The sequence below is a fragment of the Photinus pyralis genome, unplaced genomic scaffold (assembly GCF_008802855.1).
Source record: "Photinus pyralis isolate 1611_PpyrPB1 unplaced genomic scaffold, Ppyr1.3 Ppyr1.4_LG2, whole genome shotgun sequence".
Classification (NCBI taxonomy): Eukaryota; Metazoa; Arthropoda; class Insecta; order Coleoptera; family Lampyridae; genus Photinus; species Photinus pyralis.
This window is the reverse complement of record NW_022170403.1, coordinates 51,735,253-51,755,275: the sequence shown is the minus strand read 5'-3', so window position 1 is coordinate 51,755,275 and position 20,023 is coordinate 51,735,253. Positions and strand designations below refer to the sequence as shown.

The 20,023-nt window shown below is 34.8% G+C and overlaps 1 long non-coding RNA gene across 1 annotated transcript; it reads right to left on the bottom strand.

The window, feature by feature from the left end:
* Window positions 1-11,017: 11,017 nt before the first annotated feature.
* Window positions 11,018-11,545, bottom strand: LOC116164645. The gene is made up of 2 exons (XR_004143957.1): window positions 11,221-11,545; window positions 11,018-11,171 (listed from the first exon to the last, which is right to left on the bottom strand). It is a non-coding gene; the product is annotated as an uncharacterized LOC116164645 (long non-coding RNA).
* Window positions 11,546-20,023: the final 8,478 nt, after the last annotated feature.

Here is a 20,023-nt window from a genome sequence, read left to right as displayed (position 1 = left end):
GATGTTATCGCGTTTAGCAAGACAGCCTTGTTATTATACCCGCCGAGAAGAGTCGCGCGCATTCGCCAAGAGGAAGTTTTTGGCACTTGATCTACAAGACTCAACAAAACGCGTGCGCTGATATAAGGTACATTTTCTCTCTCGTGTGTGACACCCCCAAAATACTTGACAAGAAAAACGTGCACCACAATCGCCCATCATCCACTTACTGCGCGGACAGCCAGGTAGGCAATTTTTGTTTTAATAAGGTTGTCTTTGTGCGTATTTTTTTGATCAATTACAAAGTTATACAGTCCACTCCTCTACAAGATCTCTTCCTTGAAATAAATGTAGTATAGATGTACTCTACTCAGTTCTTATGGGAGTTGGTAGGCTACGTAGCAGACATTTTATTTTTCTTGAGGTGAATTCGTATTGAGAAAACCTGGGAGAGAATCTTTTGGTGGCGAGTATCCCGAAGGTAAGTTTATTTGGTAGAATTTGAATTTGATCACAGACCTTAGTACGTAGCAGTTTTTTCAAGGGCGAATTTCTGAACGGAGGCGAATCGGGACGCAAATTATCGCATATAAAATGAACTTTGGAATTTGGTTTTTTCTGAGTTCTGAGCGTAGATTTTCGAGAGCGAAATTGTGCTCCGTTGAATCAATTGCCAGGCTTTTAAAAGTCAGATAAAGTCGGGTAAAATGTAATTTTCTTTTAAAATAACATCATGTTATGCTCTTGTAGAGTGAAAATCATGTTACGTACCTACTAAAACATCAATAATACACCTCCACCTTAAAATAAAATTTATAAAATTACATGCTTCGAAGTTGTTCGATCGAAGACCCTGAAAAAAACAGTTTTTGCAGTAACTGTGCCGAGAAATAATTTTGTAAGGATGTGTTTTAAAATATAGCTCGGTCACAGTATATCCCTTTATACTGTGGCTCGGTACTTCATTTTTTACTTTCAGTCATTAGAAAATGTGGCTAGCCTGTGTTAAACCTAGCTCAATTCTTCTGTAGCAGTCATTTTAAAAGCCAGTGCAAAGTTAACTCCGAAGAATTAAAAAATAAAAATCCGAATAGTACGCTGACCGTATCTGGTATTTATTCTAAAACATATACATATGTAATTCAAGGTTTGGATCATACCTATTAATTTGGAATAAAGAATTACTTTATGTAAGTCGGTTACTTGGTTGCAAAATAGACAAGAATGTAAATTATTGTGATAATAATTTACTCAATTTATGTTACGTGACGTTTGGATATTTACAGCGGGTACACGCAATAACATAATTTAAAAAAGTAGTATAACGTTAGTAGGCAAAGTAATGATTAATTTATTAAAAACAAATTTCATATCCCTTAATGAAATAAAGTATTGTGTTCCCTGAATTTTTGTTCGTTACTTTTAAAGGGGATATCGCTTTACCGATATCATTTTCTTTGGGCTTAATGAAAGGAATTAATTTCGCGGTTGAGTTTTCATCTGAGAGGGCTTCTCGAGTTTAATGAAACTTCACAAATTCGACGTCTATCTTAAATAAAACTTAAATAGACTTGTTATAAAACCTTTGATAAGGCGACTTTCTATACAGGGTGTTACATATAAGTACATAAAAAAATTTGGGAGGTAGAGGGGCTTCAAAACAAGCAGTTTTTCCAAATAAACCGAGTGTCCAACGTGTTTCGTTTGGAGGTCACCCCCAAAAAGTGGCGAAAATGCATATCTTCTTTACTTTTTTTCTTTGAGGTTAAGAAAAAAATTCTGATTTCGACGAAATTTGGTATCTGGGCGTTTTTGAACGAATCTGAAATTAGTTTTTGAAAATTCGAAAAAAAAAGTTCCATTGCAATTCTTGGCCGGACAACGAAAATGGAGAGAATTCCACGACTCGTGTACATTCTTGATGAGTTAAAGAACAAACTTGTCGAACACATTTTTAAAATCACTTTTCAATGTTCTACTCATTAGTAGATTGGGCCTTCGGATCACAAAATATCTCCCGCCTACAAATGAGTGATCTAATTTCGCAAGTAGTCAATTGAAAATGTCGCCAATAACAAAAAAATAACTTTAGGAAATTGGACGAATGAAGGTCTCCATATTGTAGTTTGTTGGTTTGTTGAATGATAAAATGATTTAGAAAACTAACAAACTAGGTTTATTTATTAAAATTTTTTTTTCTAAAGACGATCGATTTCGGGAATATACCCATCATCAGGCCTCATTTATTTCAGCACGGCCTGATGATGGGTATATTCCCGAAATCGAATTATATTCGCGTTGTTAGTGGCAATAAAAAACTTACAAGGCTGATTCAATTTCTGAAATAAGTATAGATAGTAAGTGGTACGTTTAGCTGCTCTGTTTCCTGGAATTTAATTCTAAATGCATTAAACAATAAAGAGGTTCAACTAAATTAACTATATGGTTGATTCTTATTGCCCATGGAATGCTTCTTTCAACGATACCAAATTTGTTAAAATCGGTCAAACCGTTAAGAAGTTAAAGCAGGTTATTGCAAAAACAATTGAACGCCCCACACCATCTTTGTTTTTGAAATAACTGAGTTTTTTACGAAAATGATAGATAAACTGGTTCTCTTTAAAAAAGTGACAAAAAAATTTTAGTTTATTATGCGAAATTTAAAGAAAATGCAATTTTAAAATTTAAGATGGCAGTTACGCCCTCTGGTGGCCATTTTTAGAACTTGAAAATATTTTCCAGCGATTCTTTATGACTGATTTACCCAATAATTTTTTTACCCCAAGTCACACGACGAACGGTTCCCGAGATATGGCCGAGGAACTGTCTTATTGGGTACACATCAATTTACGTTTATTCCTTATTTTAAACATTCCCGCAGCAGAATACGGATTTTTTTAGTTAGAAGCTACCCTTTACTTATGTATGAACTGCGCTCGTTGATGAGACAATACATTTGTCTACCTTTGTAGAATTCAGTAACATTTTACTTAGTTCCAGGTTGTATAACCAATTCAGTCACATCGTAAGAAGAAATATCAATTTACCTCATTTTAGGTTTTCTACTTCTTTAAATTTCTATCCGAACAACTACCTAACTATTAACAAAATCATACAGTCCACTTCATTATCAATTCACCTGCTTGTTAACGGTACATTCTTGTACAAAATAATTGGGAATGTATCAATCGTAATATTTAATTTCGTTTCTTGATCAAAATACACGTGATTCCCCGTAGGATTAAAATCCAAATCGGAAGTCCTACTAGTCCATACTAGTGTTCATCGAACAAATTTTTTATATATATGAAAAACTTTCGTTTACTTTTTGGCCATGCTAACTAACAACCTAGCTACCAATTTAGTGGTCGATACAAAAGTTATAGAGAAACAAATTCTGCATTCCGCCGAAGCAAAAGACACACTACGTTTGAGGTCATCTTTACCGAATTAATGGTGGTGACCATGACTCATGAGCAATTTCTCTCCAGTGACAAAAATAAGGCATGTATTTGCTTACTGAGAGGCTTGAAGGTGAAGGTTTCTCCGTAAAGCAAGCTAATCAAGACTTAACCCACCTGATTGTTGCTACGGTCCTTGAGATATCACAGGAGCACGAGCAAGTTGTGGTAGTTGGTGAGATACGAAGCTCCTCATCATGCTCAATGCCACTATCAGCGAACATATATTTTCAAAAGCTGGAAGGAAAACGACGCCACTCATATTTCTCCACGCCATAAGTTGATGTGACACCACTTCAGCACTGTTCAGGCGGAGCACGAGAAGGTGATCTTGCTGTTGGTGGAACATAAATGTCTTTTCGAAGAAATCAAACCCTTTTTCAAGGGACACTCAAACTGAAGCTATCGTCGAAGCAGTCTACGATTTTTGATAACCCTCCACTCAGGTAAGGCAGGAGATATTTTACATAAATTGAGATTTGACCTGTTGTCCCAAGCCCTTGTGAAATCCAAATTCAACCTGGCATCACTACGACCAACATCTGAAGCAGCTCGCAATATTGCCTGAGAATTTACCTACAAGCACAAATGTGGTTCGGACATCAGATGGATCCACTCTTCTGAGGATTGAAGGTTTCAAAGTCTCTTCTTTCCACAATTTTCTGAAAATGCAGCAAGGGGCGGTACAGGTGGTTGTGGGTGTCAGAAGGCTGGGATTAAGTACTCATTGTTTTGTGTCAACAACCAGATGCAACTGACGAACCAAATGTGACCAAGATCTGTTCGTTTTATTAAGAAGGTACTACAATAAATGCATAAATTGTTTTTATGTTTAACGCTCGGTTTAATGTCAGCTTTTCCAGAAGTCAAACTACCCATAAGTATGTACTACCGCTTTGAAAAATGTACACTTTTTTTTAATATACACAGAAATGTAAACAACAAGCGACTAGCAAATGGAAACTAATGCGACGATGGCAGTTCTGTTTTTCGATTTAGTAGGTAGGAATGTTCATATTATGCCATCTTTGTGAGGTTTTATATTAAAAGTTCCGAGCCGAACACTGGAAACACACTATATGGCCATAGCATATGCGATAATTCAAAGTAAATTACCTTCAAGCGGCAGTAATGCATTTGCAGGAATTTTATTGTCAGCCCTCAAATATTAAAAACGTAAAACTATATGAAATATGTTCATATCAAACACAATAAAAGTACCCTAAAATTCGTTAAAATTTAAAGTAGGCAAATATATATTTGGCTAGAGTATTGACCGACCTAGAGAAAATTGCGAGGGTAGAAAACGCCCTTATTTTAAGAAAAAACAATGGCGGTTTACTTAACCTGAAAAATAAATGTGTACATGCTACGTTTATTGCATAATTTCAAAAGTTTCCTCGAAGAAACATCGTACCTTAGTTAGAACCTCTAGTACAATTTCATGTATAACGGAATTTATGTCCGCTGTTATTACCATAAAACTTTGCTTCTCAGTGGAACTAAAAGAACTTGCATCTGTGAACTAGAAACACTCGTATTACCATTACAAACCCTTAAAAGTAAAAAGTCTCACGAGAAGCGTAATTTGTTTTAAAAGAGTTTGTAATTTGATAGTGATTAGCCGTTTCAATTTTATGTCGGGCGATTGTTTCAATGACATCTTAAGTAATCGGTTTTTGTGAAAAATGAACAACCTAAAGTAAGTCATATATTAATTAGCATAATGATATAAGTCAATAAAAGTGCGTGTTATAGGCGTAGTGTAACTGTCGAAACATTGATGAAATAGTTTGCTGCACTTTTTATTAGTAATTTTTCAAGGTGTTCGTATGATTTAAGATTTGTAGTATTCAAGGACAAAAAATCAAACAAAGAATAGAGGACACTACAAAGAGAACCAAAGATTGTGATCAAAGATACGACACCAGAATGTAGAAATCAGAGTGAATGACCAATGCGCATGACATTACAGGGGATAGTAAGGCATTAGAGGAGCAAAAAATGTAACCACCGTACAAGAATAGCACGCCACTGATATAACAGTAACAAACTCCAAGAAAATTCCTAAAGATAAAACCAAATCTCAACGCTAACTTAAATAACAAGTGATTATGCAAACATAAATGAGGCGAGCGTATTTTCCTCCTAATAATATTAATGCTAGGACCAGGGAAAAATACCGGTAGGCACGAGATCCTTACCCCATTCTCTTTCAAATGAGCCGCCTATCGTCGATACAGTTTAATGAAAAATAGTGGAGCGTACAAATACAAACAAATTTTGAAATGAGCATTAGTTTTATTTTTATTCGAAGTGCCTATACATATGAATTTTTTTTAAATAGCATTGCACATTGTCTACGTTAGATATTTCATTGAATACCTTCATAAATAAAACATACAGCATGCGCAAACAGTAATTTTGAAACGGTATTAGTTTCAGTTTCATGCAAAGTGCCTACATATTATATTTCATTTAACTGCTTTCATAAATAAAAAAATTACCTATGCGCATGCGTAAAATGTCGAAACGTTATGATAAGACTGGTAAATAAAATCGATTTTATTTACCAGTTTCATTTCAATATCTTCATAAATAAAAAAGTTAGCATTGCACATGCGTTAAATCAAATGTTTGACAGTGCGCATGAGCAAAACCAAAAAATATCGGTATTCACGGAATCCTTCGACCAAGCCCTTTCAAATGAGCCCTGTATCGCCCAAATCGGTTCAATGATGTAGAAGGGGTACGTGTGACGGACGGACGGACGGATGACAAAGTGCAGGCAATAGCGATTTTTCACTTTTCGGAAAATACGCTAAAAACAAAACAAAACTTATTCAAGCAGAGGTAATGGGTATTGGAGGTGCCAAAACTAAAATAAAAGTTCTGAGAATAAAGAGGGAAATACATTGTAACAATCTCAGTTTGGACTTTCAGCCTTAATATATTGGATTTTGACAACCAAATATTGTACTTAATATCCGTGTGCACGGTAACTGTTCTTTCAAAACATCCGATCGCTTTAAAAATTGGTATACACGTCTTTTAAAGGACATTAGAAAGGTCGCTAGTAAAAATGATCTCGAATGTAGCTTGGTATTCAGTCGTATCGGATTTTTGAATATAGCTATCCCTCTTATTTCATTTCATTTGACGAATTTAGTATTAAAATTAAAAGCAGTACATAGATGACCACTGACGAGGATAAGAAATTCTGTTTGAATACTAATTTCTCATTGGCTTTCAGCAATGACTTTATCAAGGAATGTACCATGAGTCATGATTACGCACTGCTGTTATTCAGTAAAGTGATACATTCCGTAACTTTACAAAGCAAAGGGTTTAATGCATTGCTTAATTTATATGAGAAATTAGTATTTACATAAAAGTTAGGAAAATGACACATTGCTTGCGAGGGGCCCAGTTAAGTTAAGTAGGTGCCATTTTACTGACGAGTTTTGTATTACATTTTTCCCGAAATCTTCTTATTATTGGAAAGTTTCATGGTTTCGTATAATAGGTATATGGTATATGGGCACGAAATTGCGAGTTTCGTTCAAGCAGAAAAGATAACGGTGTCACATCAAGTGGCGATTGGACCGTACTCGACCGTGATCGCTAGGTGAAGGAAAAGTCGTGGCTACTGCCGATACGGTAGGCACTTGAAATTGAAATATATTGAAAATATAAGTACATAAATATTTACCTACGAGTGAATTACATCATGCCCAAGATGCGTAAGCAAACGCTCGTCTGCACCTTGAAATTAAGAAATTAAAGTTGATGTGGTCTCCGTTATATTAAAAAAACTTTAAAGAAAAAATGAATTACATCTATACAAACAAAAACTATATGTATTATATTAGCAGAAGGGGAGGGACTGGAGGGATCCATGGATATACTATTACATGCATATTTTTTTTTACCCAAACAGTTGATGGATTGCTGACCTGAGATACGATAATAGCCACTCCTTTAAACCTTTTTTGAAATTTCTATTTGACGTACACGACCTCAAATGAAATGACATTTTGTTATAAAATCTTATCTTTGCATAAATTTGCCTAATGTCAAGAATCTCTGAATGTCTGTATAGGTCGTCCGAGTTGTGCCTGGCGGTCTTTTTATAAATAATTTTGATTATGCGTTTTTGTACTATTTCCAGCGGATTTATAACGGTTTTTAGAGCTCCCCCCCCCCCCCCGGCAGTTATACCATACGAGATGCGAGATTCCACTATAAAACCAAATAAACTCTTTTCAATGTATGTACCGGGAAGAAATCTCTAAGCTGTTTGAACACTTAATAAAAGCTTCTAAGTCTTGTCATTAACTCTTGTACATAATGACGCCATTTCATGGAACTATCTATTATAATACCTAGATATTTGATAGAGTTACACCGTATTTCGGTACAGTCTTGTTTATGAATTTTAATTACTTGTACATTGGGATAATTATTTTTATTTCATACTATCTAGTAATCGCCGCTTTCCCAGACTGATTTGAGTCTGGTAAATCGTATTTTACCAGACTGAAAATTTTTACCAGACTGGAAATTTTGCCTAGCAACCGCAACTGACATCCATCTAAACTTGATATGTGATTGATTGATTGATATTGATATTTGTCAAACTACTGTCAGATCAAACAAATCAAGTGATCGACTTTTGCTTTTATTTTTATGTGTACCTACAACATTCTAATCAAAATGGTATTTTAAAAGAAGTAGAGCAGTATGAAATAAAATGTTTTACATTATTTGTATGTCAAATCAGTTTACGTTACTCGTTTCGAAATTCCTGCCTCAGCTACGCTTCGGCAGTAAACATCTCACTCGTTAACGTAAACCTTGATTTACCATACTCATATGTAAATAACTATTATTTAGAAAAAATGGAGTAAACTTGGTTTTTTTCAGATTTAAAGGAAGTAAATCATAGTCAAACCACTTTTTGATCGACAGAAGGTCCAATGAGACAACTTTTTCTAAGTATTCCCAACTGTTAGCTTGGTAAGTGACAACGGTATCGTCGGCACATGCATACACCGACCCGCCAAAATGAAATTTGAGGAAATCATTGACATATAATATATTGTTATGTTAAATAATATTGACCTCAAGACGGTGCCTTGCGGGACTCCACATCTCACCTTACTTAACTTACTTAAGAGTGCTCAATTGTTTTGTTAATTTCAATCTAAAATCATCGCATATCTCCTTTGATAGTATAACGAGCACGTAACGACGCTTATTTATTCAGAACAGTGATGTTGGAAACTCTGGGAAAAAACTACGAGCAGAGCCACCTACCTTTCAAGTCGAAACGATGGACGTTTCGCGGCACTTTAGAATTTGGATGACAGTCAGCTCGATATCGGGTGGCACGAATGAACTCGTACGTTGTGTAATCGGTTCTTTATGTGTTGGGACGCGAGACATCATCGAGAAGGGAATTAAATAAAAGACATAACGTAAGAAATGACAAGAACAAATAAATATATTACGCACACAACAAGACCATGCCAGGGAAACCTTCTACGGGACAAAAACCCTGGCACAGGCCACACAAATACATGGAATAAATCACCTAAAGCAATAAAATGCAAGAGAAAATACACATAAATAAAACATCTCAAATTGTATGATAAAAAATCAGATATTCAAATCAAATGCACTTAAACAAGTTCATAAAAACAAAATGCACAAGACATCATAAATGCAGTGGAAAACATGATAAATCAATTCAATACAAAAACACATCAAAATACCTGTACGATCAATTGAGATAACAACCTGTAAAATAATAAATGGCAAGTACACATGAAACATGTCAATGTGGTGGCCCTACTTGCTTGCTACATAATTTAATTTAACACGAAAAGTAGATGTGAGAATGCCAATAGCAAGTATTCATGTGAAAATCGATTATCGCTCAAGCAGAACATACTTTAAATAGAGGAAATGTTAATGAGAGGGCCCCACTCGTATTGCTAAGATGTTAAGAACTGCAATCCGCACGAGACGAGTAGGCAACAGATACAGCGAAAGATCGAACTGGTTTAGGTACCTACTCCACGGAGACAGAATGAACCACTCGCACACACAAACATCGAAACATCAAATAAGAGAGCCCCCCTTCGTATATCTAACGCACAAGAACTGCAGCGCGCCACGAATAAGAAAATAACAGATACAGCGCACAATCAAACTGTATTAGGTACTTCCCTCAAGGAATAGTTACGGATCAATCGAACAGAACAACATCGCACTGATAATCAACTCCTCGTGAATACAGAAATAGATACTTAATTAAACAAAATACTGGCATAATCATCTGTACAGTATAACAAACACGATTCATCTAACGGTACTCAAAACAAAGGCATGGAGTCGCCATGATTCAGATATCGCAGTTTATGCAAAATCAGCAAAATGTAAATAATATCAAATTGTGGCAAGAAAGTCAATGATTAATAGCTAGTACAAGAAATAATAAAATAGTTACTACCTATAAATACACCTTCAAAACACCACAAACTAAAAAAATCAAGAAGAAAACCGGGAACGTGTGTTGCCTTCCGTCGACCCGGTCGACATCTTTTCTCATGATTAGCTTCATTACGAAAATCTCCTAGTATTTGGCATCTGCGCCAAACGGTCCATTGTATATCGGGTGATCAAAAAGAACTGCAGACAGTTTAAATTGGGCGCTTTAAGCTTTTAATATTTTTTACTTAAGGAATTGACAAACATGTTTAGACGGTAGTTTATTTATGCATTAGTGATTAAATTCTTAGCATAGATAAAAATGAGATAAGGGCGCCAGGGTCTTTAATCACTGTCACCAATTCAGTACTGCTTACCTGACCCAGGATAAGTCCATTAAAATCTCTAGTAATAAATAGATAAATAAATTACGCGGTGCTAAGATAGTAGTATTCTATTAAATTAACTTCGATACGATTCGAATACAGAATTAAATTAAAACAATAAGTATGTGAAATTGAGTTGAATATTTGATTTAACAAATTGACGCAAATGAAAATCTACGAATTCTGGAATAACTATAATAATTGTGGGTACTTATTTTAATTATGGTACCTGTGATAAAACCAAAAAAAAAACTGCAATAATTGTGCCGACGGAAGGGCCGTAGGTGTGAGTCGGGAGCGCTCGCAACCCGGTTCCCCAAACCAAGTTTTAAAATTAATAACTAAAATACTGTAATGCTGACTTGGTTTGACGATACCGCCTAAGGGAACACCCTAAATATACACGCAACCTTATAACGCGTTCAAGTAACTTTTGGAGCGACCTCGTAGATTCCCTGACAGAATTTTACTTCAAAATTTGACTCTAATTAGTGATAATAACTTAATAAAAAAAATGTATTCGTTCGATATAAGAAAGTTAAAGTTGATATTCGATGTTCGATAGTAAACGGAAATTCGGCGACTCCAATAGTTGGTGATAATAAATATAAAAGAGAGCTGACCTTAACTGAAGCTTAGCTTATCTTTGGGACGACAGCGGCCATTTTGATAAATTGGTAAAGGTGATAATGATAATCTTCTTGGCGTGCGGCATTTCCTGGGCAATTATCTTCAAGTAGAAACGGTGATAGGGTACGTCTAATTTTCGGACGAACTCCTTTATATACGATTCCAAATCAAAAGTAGGCGAAATCCCAAAATGGGAAAGAAAACGGAAAAATAAACAGGCCTAAAATAGTTATTGACGATAAAACCGCGTAATACAATAGAAATAATACCTGAGATAACGGGCGGCCTGCAGATATAAGTTGCTGTTTAAATCAATTAATTCTTGAGTTATCAAGTCTTCTAAGACAATGCTAATTAGATACTTCTAACTACCTTTACTAAGGATAACTCAATTACTTTTATATTCGCACTCGATTAATATCAAAATGGATGCAACAACGACCAAGTGCGAAGCAACAATACCCAATTATTCCAATAATAGCGATCGGCGTTATCATTTATCGCCTTAAATTTTACTTTAAAACCTTAAACGACATCTAACAAATTTTGTATAAAGCCAGGTACTAAAATGCTATAGGAAATTGAAATTTGAACTGTAACAACGTTATAAATGTTTAGTTTTACGGAAAATTCAAATTGTCCGCACTACTTTTCGATCACCCGGTATATACAGTGTGTAAAGCGATGGGGTATACAAGAGGGAATTTTTGTTTAAATATTGATTTATGAAAAAAATTATTCTTCATGATATGTTTTGCTTGCTTTGAAAGTACCAATAACGTTTTGATAATCTAAAATTGATTTATAGAAATCTGGAAAAATAATAAAATTAATTGTTTTTATTGAAAGTTATCATTCTACATTAAGATAGAGTATTGCTATCAAACCACAAACAATCGAAACGTTATTGGTACTTTCAAAGCAAGCAAAAAAATATTATGAAGAATAAATTTTTTTCATAAATCAATATTTAAAAAAAAATTCCCTCTTGTACATCGCTTTACACACTGTATATACAGAGCATATCATATTTTTGTTTCAGATGTAAAGGTGTGTTGCCTAACCATAACGGTGGATTATCACAAGCTCAAAACTCGCAGGAGACTAGTTATTAATTATTATGTGATACATTTGAGATAATTGAGGGTCATTACTTCTGACCAAAACCGTACATACCTACTGCAAACGCATAAATGTATATCATTCGAGTTTTTAAATTATTTATTATAATAATAATCGTTATGCGGATATGGAGAATTTACTTATCTAAATTATAGTAAATGTCAAAAGTAGAAGCTTTTGCTACGAAGGATCATGTAATGCATTTTTGTTGTGGTGTACAAAAGAACACCGATGTTCCCTTGCATGACAAAAGAGACAGATAAATGTGTCACCTAACAGCGCGCATTTACTCCCAACCCTAATGCTCATGTAATTATATTCGTTCGCACTTACAAAATAATGCTGTAATAATTGAAACGATAATGTAGATAAGGTGTACTGTTTTAACGAGGTTAATTCTTGCTCTGTAACTATACAAAATTGGAACTAAATGAGCTTAAAATAGTCAGCGCACTGTTAATTTATTCAAGGGAGGCAACAAAATTTGCATAGAATTCTAATAATTTTAAAGGCCGTAGTATGCGTTACAAAGGTAGGTAATTTAATATTTAGGTATCGAAGATTAAATTTAGTAACGTTTTACTAAAATTAAAGTACATTTAGATAGGTACCTCCCTATATAATCGACAGTTATTATTCAAAACTACAAGTCTGAGACAATATAAAACAATTGTTTGACCTGGTTCTATTTCGTTTTAGAAGTACTTACGCATAGCGATAAGACTACAGCGGATAAAGCTCTTTTTGGGGTCTTCAGATTTTAATCAACCTTTATCGTAGGACACAAAAGATCTAAACTGATTGATTTGTGACAATCCTGCACTTCAATTGTAAAAGGTAGAGGATATATCTGGAACATTAAAGGATCGGTTTTATTCCCTTTGTTAAAATCTCCTGGATGCGTGGTGTTACGTAGGGTAGGTATATTTGACATTTCATGCTACAAGGTTTGCACCTAATAGAACCCGTGCTCAAGCTGTGTACAAAAACTACGACGTTGATTGTAATATAAAGCGCGATTGTATAAAATATTTCGTACTTTAAAGCTAAAAAATCTTTGCACAGAGCAGGGTTGCCTATTAAAAATTCTTAATGGCCTATATGTAGGTTTGTAACGCCCTTTTTTTTCGTAAAAATGAAATACCTGTTTGCGGCGGAATAGGTATATGAAATATACATATATTTGAAAAGAGCCAAGCAGCCAATTTGAACAGACTATACCGTCCTACACTCGTCATTACAGCTGCTATACGCTTGCTTTCTTGAACAAACTTTCAAACTAGCTAGAGAAAATTACCACCATTTTATCAGAAGTGGGCGACGCCAGTGCATTAGTGTCAGTTTCGTGTCTAATCAATACGTGCTCTCAAAATAATATATAACTTCTAAAACCACTGAAATTCCTACTGGATGAAAGTGGAAGTTTTATTTCTCTTCTACCAGCTAATGTTTTATGGTTTGCTAAACGGATATAAATTACACTATATAAACCGATAAACCCATTTCACAACCAAAGCATGCTCAACATACTAAGAAACGTAGTGCTCGATCATATGCTTCCATTCTTTGAATGTTGGGCCTGCATAATTTACACGTACCGACCTATTAACCCAAATAGCATTGCTGCAAGTTGTAGGTAGTGGGAAAACTTTATACGCGTGCTGGATATTAACAGACTGCAAACTACAAATCGAGTTCACTAGTTTTCTCAGAGAAAAGAACTTTCAGTCGAACGTTTATATTCTCTATTAGAAGTGAATGTGAGTAAGTCACGACAGTGGAGCTTTTTTGCTCTTTATAAAAACCGCTCTCCATTTTATAAAAATATTATTCGCGTTATCTTAAGAAAGCTGTTAGTGTTGCCAGTTGTAATTACACCCACGGACACAATTAATTTCTCAAAATTGCAATATTCTGTATTCCTTAACTAACAAAATCGTTACTATTCTCCTACAATATTAGAGAATTTATGCATCATCCTGTAAGATCCTTCACATTCACACTATACTTGACTTGCTAATTCCCAACTTCGTACATCCCATATGTTCTATTAAAGTTTGAAAACTTACAAATGTTCACGAATTTACCGACTGCTATTAACAACCAGCAAAGGGTAACCTAATTCCAGCCGTCTTAATGCCATAAACAACAAACCGTCAATACCGATATATTATAAATGGTTTAAAATTCATCACGATAACACACAATATCTTTTAAAGTAGCGGTGACAGCTTTGTCAATATGAGCATTGAATCATAACTTTCCGTCAACATGTATTTCATGGCCCTTGTAAATTAATAACATAAATATCATAATCTGCCACGGTATCATTATGGAAGATTTAGCAAGCATGGCCAATTGGATGTCATTACGGCTTTCACAAAAGCACTAGTGTTCTTATAGTCCAGTCAAATTAGCGCAATTTTGGACAAATAAAAACATTAATCGGTAAAGATCTGAATTTTGGTATACACATTTATTGGGACTTTCTATTGAACATACTAAAAATCCCTGTCAAAATCTGTTGCGCTCGGGACGCCATCTTGGAAAAACGGTACACTTTTCCAGTTTTTTGCCCATGTCTCGGCAACTATTACTGATACGAAGAAATAGTTTACATGAAAAATATAGTTTACTAAATTCCCTATAAAAAAGAGTATTTACATTTTTTTGTATCTCCAATACTTTAGCTGTAATCTCACGTTGAATGCGTCAGAACGCGTTTAGGCCCCGTATCGTAGTTATAGGAAGGAGACCGTCTTTTTTATGACTACACCGAAAGCTGTAAAAGCACCAAAAAATGAACAGAATCGTCTTGCGATAAAGCATTCTAGCAATGACATAATGTTTCATGATACGACATCATGTTTTTTTTCAAAAAGGTAAGCGAAAATGATTAAAATTGTTGGGGCCACGAAATGATTTCTGAAGCTGGAGAACGCCGTTCTCTGCATACAACGTGCCTGCTAGTGAGAGATATTTAAACCGACATCGTTATCAGACCTGCAGAAAATACGCATACAAGGGTCAGCCGAATCTAACCACTGTTACCCCCTACGGCTGCAGCGGCGCAGCAACACACGTTTCGTATTAATCAGCAAGTTCAGAAATTCCGTGGATGTGAAAAATCTCCCGAACTGTGGAGTTGAAGGAGAGTCCACGATTTCCTTGACCCTGTTCGGTCACTGAAGGCTTCCGTCCACACTCAGTGCTTAACTGCTCACATTGAAGATGAAAGTTCTATTGAGAGAGAGAGTTTTATGAGAAACCTTTAAACGTGTCTCATACCAAGCTTGAGTGCGACGACTTCGCATATATAAGAAATACTAGAAGAATTTTCAATAAATTTAATGATTTGTAAAAAGTTGTAAAAAAATATCTGCGCGACTGTTTCGAGAGCTCAGGATACTTGATTCCCTATTCGATGTCCGATTATAGCTAAAGTATTGGACATACAACAAAATGTAAATATGCTTTTTATGGGCTATTTAATAAACTATATTTTTTATCTGAGCTATTTTTCCGTATCAATAATTGTTGCCGATATATAGGCAAGAAACTGAACAAGTGCTCCTTTTTTCCAAGATGGTGCCTCGAGCGCAACAGATTTTGACGGGGACTTTTAGTGTATCCAATGGGGAACACTTATGAACATGTGTACCAAAATTCAGATCTTTACCGATTAATGTTTTTATTTTTTCTTATTTGACTGGACTATTATGAATTCATAAAAGCGCGCACTAGTTATTCACCTAACAAGTTCGTTTGTAACGATTACGTAGAAAATGTCAAAATTAATAAAATATTGTAAATCATAGTTTTTTTTCTAATCATGAGTTGGTAACACAATATAATAATATATAATATATAATAATTGGTTGGTAATGTGTTAATAAATCTGCTTTAACATGAGTGCTATTCTTAGACCATATAGTACATGGACTGGTATTCGCCCTATGCTTTCAATACAAAATGGATGGTCACGGATAGAGGGCACTGTAGTCGTGGGTATGTGAATCTCAGGGTAAACTAAAGTCGTGTGTAAACACCACTAGGATCGTTTAATGAGCAGATTTATAGTAACCGCGTAGTAGGGGAAGCTTTAAATACTCTTCATTATTTGCTATACGTCCACAAATCAGAATAAGTTTGCTTTTTTTGGGATATCTATATCTAGGCGATTAATTAATTGACGTTTGTTAATTTATAGGTTGACAGTCTCAAATCGTGCCTCATCGGACAACTTCGGGCAGACTCGTTTACCCTGAAACTCACATAGCCAGGCGATGTCCTTGACCATATTTTAGTTACAATTAGCAGTCCATGTACTATGGTCTAAGGTGCTATTACTAGTCGCGTAATTGCACTGATCGCACTTAATATCCTTGCAAGTCTTGAGTGTTATCAAAATAATGTGCCTTGAAGAGTGCTTTTGGTCGCGTAATGGCATTGATCGTATTTAATATCCCCAGAAGATAAGACTTGTGTGTGAACAAATGTGTTCTCAAAGCGGTCGCTAGATTAAACAACATACTCATTTGACTACTCCTGGAATAAATGGCCGACACACCACAATGTCGCATGCCGCTATCGCATGTCGCTGTGTTGGAAAGTAAAACATCCAACAACACGTTGCTGACGACAGCACCTGTCGGCTGTCACTTTTATATTTACACCATGCCAATTCGTAGAAAGTGTTTCTATGACTTCTTCAAGTGACTGTGATGATGTTTTTCCTCTGGTATTTGCCTTACATAATGAAGAGAGGAAGAAGAAGACTAAAATGTAAATTTTGATTCATTAAATACGGAAACGCAGGCTAGAAGAAGGCGAGTACCATTTACTATCGGGAAGATTTGTAGAAGATGAAGTAAAATTTACAGATGAGAATGCCTAAAGTAATTAATTTTCTTATTTTCGTGTCGTAGGAGCGCGAGCATGCGCTTTGTTGGATCGAAACGGTGCGTTGCTGCTTTTCAGTTCTCACCACGGTGGTTGGTTTGGTTACCAGTTACGAAGCTTATGGTTTGTGACTTATGTCTCGTAATTGGACGGTTATTTTAGACTCGTTTCCTTTCACTTTCACTCATATTCCTTTCGTAATTATTCCTATTTCTACTACATGTACTTACCGTATCGATAACCAAATCATGATTTAGAATCAATTTATTTGATTTGTATTATTAATCATAATTCGTGTGGATATTCCCAAGGATATTCCATATCATATACAGTACACATAGAATAAATATAGAAGTTCTTTATGTTAACACAACACTATTTTTGATTGACAGTAATAGTTCCGATTCACGATTCAGTTTTTTGATTTGAAAGCCACTAAAATATGATGCGCGCTTTTTCTTTCCGTGAGATTACAGGTAGTGGATCTTTAACTTCAAATCAGGTGGCTAAATAACTACCTCCGTTTTACCAAAGAACAGAATATTTTTTGACATAGAAGCGAGAACCCGAAACCTGGAACTTTGTCGCGCTAACTTCTTTAAATGCGATTTATTAGGAACCCCAAATCCATGGTCAATTTTCTACTCTGCCGCAGTAGGCAACACATTTCACAATTTAATCCATTCAGCCATTGAATAATTCAGCACTACATTTGCAAGAAGTTTTAATTGAAGGAGCGCAAAAGGGTTTCAGGTTTCATCGACGCCTTTGCGTATGCCGGTGTATTTTAAACCATATATTATTTCGAACGTGCAGTGCGTAAATTTTATCTCTGAACAATTGAACATATAAATCTCCTATGTTCGTTTACTTTTTGTACCTCGTGCATCAGTGTTGATTAATTTATTTAAAATAATAATTTTTTCGAAGTTTAAAGAATTAATTAATTATTGTTTATTCAAATACAAGTCAATGCATTGATATGCACCCCTCTTAGATTCGTATTCAGCAGATTCGACTTATTAACTGTGAAACTGTCTTTAAAGTGGTTTCTCAGTTACTGGAATTTTACTAATTTGCTGTGGATTGTCGAATTCAATAAGGACATGTGTGAAATTTCAAATTCTCTAGCAAAATCGCGAATAGTGATGTAATTGGATTTTCTTCTACGTACCTACGTACGCTAAAATATTTGTCTTCAATTCTACAATGGTAACATGGTAAGTTCTTTTTTTGGTGTAAATGTTCATTAACAATGCAAATCCTCAACATGAAATTTTTTAGTGCTGTTGTGAATTGTGCGATGTGGCAGTTGGCGGAATTATCGGGATATTTAGCAGTAAACAAATCTTGTGATTATTCAATCTGCTTGTCGCTTTAAAAATACGCTTTGAACATAACCTGATAATTTTCTATCAATTCAATGATAAAAGACAGTACTTATCATTGAATAAAGATTATTATTCAATGATAGTATTCACAGCATTTATGTAGGCACATAGGTACATATGTTAAATTTATAAAAATTATTATTTTCCCGAAAAGTAAACGAAATAGGTTGGCAGCACTTATAAGTAAAGTTATTACAAATATGTTGTACATTCCAAAAATCTAATAAATAGTAGGGTAAAAGAATTAAGTTAGGTAGCGCCACCTGGCGGTGACATATTTAATTTAAAAAATGTTTACCACAAAATATATGGCCCTAGCTTACATTTATAACAAACTTTTAAGAATTTTAAAATCTGCATTCGTTCCCGAGATATTGCGCTGTCCCATTCCACGCCGAACACGGTGTATATTTTTTCCTGGGTTCAAAATTACAGTTTTTTCCTGGATAATAATAATGATTATAATAATGATTTATTCCCTACTTCTGTACAAACCAATAAACTAAACTAACAGTATAAATAAAATTATAAAATAAACAGAAGAAACCTATTACGGTGTCGGGAAGAAAACAAAGCGTTTATACAGTCACTAAAAAATAATTTGTTTTCTTCTTAATAATGTGAATAGAAATAGAAATAATATGGATGATGAAATGTGAACTAAGGATTGGTATCATGAAAGCTATAGAACTCTTTTAATGAGTAAAATTCCTGTGATTTTAACCATAATTTCAGGCTGCGTTTAAATTTGGTTAATGATTGCTTAGATGTTATATAGTCAGGCAGATGATTGAAGATTTTGATGCCTATATAGGAAGGAGAATTTTTTAAAAGCGATAGGTATACTTTTGGAGGTCTTAATTGAGTATTTGACCTTGTAGGATAATCATGGACGTCGGACGATTTAGTGAGAGATTGTTTGTATTTGAAAATGATTATAGATATTTTATAGACATAAAGGGCTCGTTAAGGAAAATATATTTAGCGATTTAAATCTTTCTCTGCAAGTGTCGCGTTTGCCTATATACAGCAAAGTTCTAACTGCTTGTTTTTGTAACTTAAACGCGGCGTTAGCATGAACACTATTTCCCCAAAATTCTAACCCATACGCAAGCAAGCTTTCAAATGCAGAGTAATATAGGTACAATCTTCGCCGTTGCTGCTTCTATACTGTCTCTTATCTTCCTGATTTGGTAAACGGCCTTTGCTACTTTTGGACATAAATTAGTGACATGTGATGGCCACGATAAATTTTCATCTATCGTAACACCTAAGAATTTTGTGTTATCCACAGATTAAATTATCTGATTTCCAACACTTAAATGGAAGTCGAACTGTTGTGCTTTAGAAGTTTTAAACAAAATCGCAAAGCATTTATCGAAATTGAGGATAAGTTTATGACGGTTCACGGTACATCCACTTTTGTATTTCAGACACCTTATTTGCAACATAATCATGCAGAGTATTAAGACACGTGCCCTGAAAGGCAATGGAAGTATCGTCCGCAAACAATGTTAAGTTTATGTCTGGAAAATATAAATTAAAAATAAAATAGGACCCAGCACGCTGCCTTGTGGGACACCTCTTCGAACGAAATTTTTATCGGAGTTCATTTTGTGAAATATACCTTTCTCTGATAATGTGGTGATTTCTGTAA